This window comes from Aristolochia californica, unplaced genomic scaffold (assembly GCF_029961685.1).
Source record: "Aristolochia californica isolate CCGP_79_NKW_82.1479 unplaced genomic scaffold, dmAriCali1.0.hap1 SCAF_3, whole genome shotgun sequence".
Taxonomy (NCBI): Eukaryota; Viridiplantae; Streptophyta; class Magnoliopsida; order Piperales; family Aristolochiaceae; genus Aristolochia; species Aristolochia californica.
Window position 1 is genome coordinate 39119949 of NW_027181992.1, and position 6655 is coordinate 39126603.

Below are 6655 nucleotides of genomic sequence, written 5' to 3' on the forward strand. Positions count from 1 at the left end.
GGCAGCCTACTCTCCACCGGCCAACCACCGTCACTACCAGACACCACCACCTCCTCCACCACCACTGCGCCACAACAATCCCCATCTGGGGCCTACCGCACAGGGACCAAATAAGGTTCCCAGGTATTTCAAACTCGATTTTCCTACATATGATGGGTCTAAGGACCCCTTGATTTGGTTAACCAAATGTGACCAATTCTTTTATCATAAAAAAATACCAGAGGATGAGAAGGTTTATATGGCTGCATACCACATGCTCGATGAAGCGCTCCTATGGTACCACCAATTCCAAAATGACCAATTGGTTCAGGATTGAGCGACCTTTAGACGATCATGCATGATGAGGTTTGGTCCTCTAACTAGTAGCAATCCATTGGGAGAATTAATCAATTATAAACAGAATGGATCACTAGAGGTGTACCAAAAGACCTTCCAGGAATGTTTGGCTCGTGCTAGTGATATGTTCACATCTTTACTGCTGGTTTGACATAAGCTCTGCGGCTGGAAGTTGAATTACATGGTCCTACAGAGTTGGACCACGCAATGAATTTAGCCAAGTCAATTGAGCATAAGCAACGAGTTTTGAAGGAATCACTAGTCAGAAAACTAGTTTGGCCAGGAAGGCACATTGCCACTGTGCCAGCACCATATTCTGGGTCTCCACGTTTTGGAGCCAATGCAGCACCACGACTAGAAAGTTCTAATTCTATGCCACCAGCCCCTTACTTCAAAAAATTGAATAGATAGGAGATGGAACAGAGAAAGGCCAAGGGCCTTTGTTTTAACTGTGATGACTAGTATGTCCAGGGTCACATATGCAAAAGATTATTCAGTGTGTATCTGTGGGAGGATTGTGAGGACATACTACCAGAGGAAGAGATTGTGGAGACAGACCAAGAGGGTCCAGAGATTTTACTTCATGCAATGATTGGCCTGCCCAGTTCTAATACCATGCAAGTTTGAACCCAATTACATCATCTACAATTACTAGCTTTAGTTGACTCTGGCGGCATGCATAGTTTCATCATTCAGCCAGCGACTGAACAACTTGGGTTAGTCATCCAACAGCAAACAGGCCTCTCTGTCTTAGTAGCCAATGGGGCCAAAATTGCTAGTGTGGGCATATCTCCTGCCACCCACTTTGATATTGAGGGACACTCCTTTATTGCAGATTTCCTGATGATTCCACTATTAGGATTTGATTTGCTACTTGGAGTTAAATGGCTCCAACTGTTGGGGCCTATTTTATGGGATTTTTAGGCTCTGACCATGACCTTCAGAGAGGACCAATGTCAGATCACATTGCATGGCAACCAGACACCAGTGCCCTACGCACTTCAGGCAGTTCAGGTCCATAACACCGACAACTGTAAGTTATCTCAATTACTTACAGACTTTGAAGATATATTTCATGAACCTACTGCTCTTCCGCCTATTCGACACTGTGATCACCACATCCGATTGAAAACGGGTACTGAATCTGTGGTGGTGCGGCCTTACCGTTACCCCCACCTACAAAAGTTGAAATTGCAAGGCAGTGCCAAAATATGCTCGGCCAGGGAATTATTCAGCCGAGTAGGTCTCCTTTCTCCTCCCCGGTATTACTAGTCCGAAAGCATGATAAGTCGTGGAGGTTTTGTGTGGATTACAGGCAACTCAATTTTCACACCATTAAAGACAAATTTCCCATCCCAGTGGTGGACGAGTTGCTAGATGAGTTACATGGTGCTACTATATTTACCAAGCTGGATTTGAAGTCTGGTTATCATCAGATCCACGTTCATTCTTTAGATGTGGAGAAAATAGCGTTCCGCACGCACCACAGTCATTTCAAGTTCCTTGTGATGCCATTTGGTCTCTCCAATGCGTCTTCCACATTTCAAGCCCTCATGAATGAGGTATTTTCCTCTCTCTTGAGGAAATATGTTTTGGTATTTTTTTATGATATTTTGGTGTATAGCAACAATTGGGAAGAGCATCTTCAACACCTTCACCAGGTATTTACTCTTCTCCGCTCACATCATTTGGTTTTAAATCAGTCCAAATGTTCGATGGGCACCTCCGAAGTGGCATACTTGGGCCACGTTAATTCAGTAGTAGGGGTGAAGGTTGACCAAAGTAAGATTCAGGCCGTGTTACGGTCCCGGATCTGACACAAGGATTCTTTGGGAGGATTTGGGGTCTACCATGGGTTACGGGTCTTCCAGGCATTACCATAGGGATAGTAGGGAGACATGGAGAACGAAAACGAACAATCAAGCCAAAGGGAAGCTTGACGCCCTAGAGCTCGTTGGGGAGAACTCTAAGCCTCTTTACGCTAGATTTAACCTAATTCTTAATACTTCAATGCTTGTCTTTTCTCATTACTATTACCCCTTAAATACAGTTCACCCTATTAGGGTTTAAGATAAAATATTACAAAAATACCCCTATAAATAAAATATTCCAAAAATACCCCTATGCCTAAAACTGAAATAAATAAAGTAAATTAAATAAAAATAATTAAAATAATAATGTTATTGTGTGCATAACATTACACCCCCTGGAAGAACGAGCTTGTCCTCAAGCTCGAAAGTAGGGCCTGTATGCCGACGTCTCCACCTAGTCCCCATTAGCATCCGCGATAGCTATGTCTGCCCTCTGGATGCCCCAAAACTAGACCATTCCCTCTGAAAAAAAAATTAAATTTTTTTATTATATATATTTATAGTCGAATATTGTAATGAGTGCTGAATCTGGCTACAATACCCCAAGCAGCATCTCTGACTGCCCTCAGTCCCGGATGGCACTGCCTACCCTCTACCCGCATTGCACCCACAATCAACCCAATGAAGACTTTAGGTGTCACAACATCCACTGTTGAAATTGCAGCCCGGCTCACAAAAGCACCAAAAAGAGCTAAAGACACCAGGGCGGCTGAACCAATTGCAGAGCCCTTTCCAATAGCAGCAGTAGTGTTTCCAACAGTAACAAGGGTGTTGGGTCTCTCACGTATCTTGTTGCTCATGCCCGCCATCTCAGCATTACCTCTGGCATTGTCACTCATGGGTCCATATGCATCAATTGACAACCTAGTGGCGATGGTGCTCAACATCCCAAGAGCAGCCACTACAAAACCATACATAGCAGCAAGACTAAAACGGACAAAAATGCTGACTGCAATTGAAAAAATGGGAATAATGACATACTTATATTCCAAAGCCAGCCCAAAGATCACATTTGTGGCAGCTCCTGTCCTGCAGGAATCAGCAACATCTTGCACAGGGTTGTAAGCATTACTGGTGTAGTATTCAGTTACAAGCCCAATGACAAGTCCAGCCCACAGACCAACAACAACACAGAGGAACAACTCCCAGTTCTTCACAACCTTCTGGGCTCCAAAATTATAGATTGTAAAGGACCATGGCAAGCCAATCCCAACTAACAATAGCAATACCAACAGACATGAGAGCAGCGGAAATGATGAGCTGCTTTTTCAAACAAGGTTCAATACCGTTTTCAGATAAGAAGACTGTTGGTTTATTGAAATGCTCGTTTACATACTTGACTGTTTTATACATTCCCCATGGGATGATGTAGAGCCACACTGTATTTGCTCTAGGACCAATTGGCACTCCATCGCGTTCATAACCAAAACCAGCATTGCAATCTCTTACTGCTTGATATGTCGATCCAGAATCATAAATAGAAGTTGAAGTATACTGATTGATACCGACAAAATCCAGCGAGCCCTTAACTAATCTGATTGCTCCTTTTGTGAATCGTGGGACCCTCTCTCCTACAATTAGTTCCCTCCACTCAGCCGATGATATTTTCTCCACCAATATGCTACTTGGAGCCAGCATAATCTTGCACAAAGTAATTATACCCAACTCAGAAAGCACTTCAATCAGCTTCTCATCAACTATAGCCTCTGAGACCAATTCCAGAAAACCCAACAAAATGTCTATTAACACACACCCTCTTTGATAATTAAGCCCTTTCTCAAACAGAAAAGGAACAACGTCGTTGATCCCACTATCAATGGCATTCAGCTCCCTCCAACTCAAGCCAGAAATTCCAACAGAATTTTTAGCCGACAACTGACTCATGGATAACAATGGAAAATGAGAGGTAAAAGAGGATTCCAATTTCTATGTTCTCACTTGTAGTGCATAATGACAACCTTTTGTGCAAACAAAACTAATAACATAATTATACAACCAACCAAGCAACTGTACTACACCCAAAAATTTTGTATCTCCATTTCGAACCACGATGGCTTCCTTCCCATATGCTGCACTCCCACTGAAATGAAACTTATCCACTAACAGTGCCCGAGCAACAAATAAAGCCGGAATGCCTCTTTTAAGTGAAAATTGAACTTGAGCTTCATGTTCATCCTTGGGAGCAAAGGACATAGTAATAACATCTCTATCAAAGAGATAACCTCCAAAGCTAGCAACCCCACAGCCAGCGTCCCATACTACACTACTTCGTTTCCCCCATGCAATGTCAGGAAGTGTCTCTTGAACGAAATCAACATAATGCAGAGCACCATGCTTAAACTGTGTTCCACCACCAGGGAACGTAAGGTACTCGCGAGTAACTTTCACCCAATGCTGGTGTCCTTTTACCATTGCAAGCTTGGTATGCCGAACATTGTCGTACCAAATCTTGATCCTGCTAAGAGATGGGCCGCTTGTATCCTTCAGGAAGAAGGACAGGACCAAGTAGATCCTTCCTCAGGGTAGTGTCTCTCCCTATGCTCATAATGCTTGGTACTCCATAAATTAAGGATGGCTTCCTCATTGTCCAAACAAGGGATGTAATCAGTTCCTGTAGTAACATTGCAGAGCTTCCAACTGTAACCAAATGAGGCTTGTTCATCCCTGGATTTTGAATCTTCTTGAATCTCTTTTTCATTATTTGACTCTGTAGCTTGAGTTGAAAAAGACCCATTCTGGGTACTAGTTTCATTTAGAATCTCAGACTGTGCTGCATCAGGAAACACCTCTTTTTCACCTTCATCCTTTGTCAAATTCTCTGGGTTACCTCCACCAGAATTGTTCTCTATTTCAGTTCCTTGAGCCTGGGTAACTTCAATTTGACAACTCACGAAGGCACAGGTACTGTGCTCATCAACAGAAAAACAAAATCCCCCCAAAAAACATTTCTGAGACATGTTGAGGTTCACAGCATCAGAAAAATAAAACAACCTCCATTCAATTTTTATTTTCCTTCCCGGAATCCCCAAAAAAATTTTCTCTTGCATTGCAAAGATTTCATCACACAACTGCACGAATTTGTTCGTCTTCACGCAAAATTGAATGCAAAAATTACGTTGTTGAAACTTACCCCACCCAATTTGGAAATTGGGTTCCCTCTGTTCTGTCGAGAAGTGGATTACGAGTGGGAAGTGGGGGCCGGAAGTCACACCCCATCTGATTTGTTTCCGACGGCGCCGACGGAGCCTCCTCCATGTTCAGTGGCCAAGGGCAGCCCTTTGGGGCTTCGTCGCTTGGGGAGTTTCTGAGACAAAGGAGGGATGGTCGAACTGATTCGTTGAGATAGAGTTAGACTAGAATGCGTTCGTCTATTGTTTTGGAAAACCTTCTGCTGGCCGTGATAATGGATTTTGTGAGGTCGAACCCAAAGCAGCCTTTATCGACGAGATTATGGCCGCATACCCCTCCGATTTTGGATTTCCATGGGAGATTTTTGACGCCCCCATAGTAGGATTTGGGGTCGCCCCAGTATCGTCCACTACTGATGACGTTTTGGCAGAAAACCCTGGTGAATGCCCCAAATCTTTGTCCCCGCTATGCGGCTTTGGATCTCCCTGCGCGGAAATTTTGAAAGTTTATGAGGCATGGCCTTTGTGCTCGTCTAAAATTACGTTTTCCTCTTCTGCAGGGACTTCAGCTGGGATTTCGACTGGTAAAACAGCGTCTTGCAATTCATCTATTTTCCCATCCGAGACAGCTTCTCGATCGACTGTCTCAGTGTGTATTTCGTACTTGGAGATTTGAGGTCGTATGACCTTCTTCTTTTCTGCGACATCGATATCCCTCTTCAGCGCAGAAATTTCAATAGAAGTTCTACGCGTTCCCTCCAGCAATGATTCTTTCACTTCTCCCAATCCTTTGGATATTTTTTTCATTGAATCGCATACCTTTTCCATTGAATCGCGTACCTTGTCCAGAAAAATCCATTCTTCAAGGGACAATGAATAGCCCATTGTGTTCCTGCTCTGATACCAGTTGTTACGGTCCCGAATCTAACACAAGGATTCTTTGGGAGGATCTGGGGTCTGCCATGGGTTACGGTTCTTCCAGGCATTACCGTAGGGATAATAGGAAGACATGGAGAACGAAAATGAACAATCAAGCCAAAGGGAAGCTTGACGCCCTAGAGCTCGTTGAGGAGAACTCTAAGCCTCTTTACGCTAGATTTAACCTAATTTTTAATACTTCAATGCTTGTTTTTTCTCATTACTCTTACCCCTTAAATACGGTTCACCCTGTTAGGGTTTAAGATAAAATATTACAAAAATACCCCTATAAATAAAATATTCTAAAAATACCCTATGCCTAAAACTGAAATAAATAAAGTAAATTAAAGAAAAATAATTAAAATAATAATGTTATTATGTGCATAACAGGTCGTCACAGAT

General features: G+C 43.0%; 1 pseudogene; it reads right to left on the reverse strand.

Annotated features, from left to right (window-relative positions):
• Positions 1-2443: 2443 nt before the first annotated feature.
• Positions 2444-5943, reverse strand: LOC137960224 (pyrophosphate-energized vacuolar membrane proton pump 1-like; annotated as a pseudogene).
• Between the last annotated feature and the right edge of the window lie 712 nt (positions 5944-6655).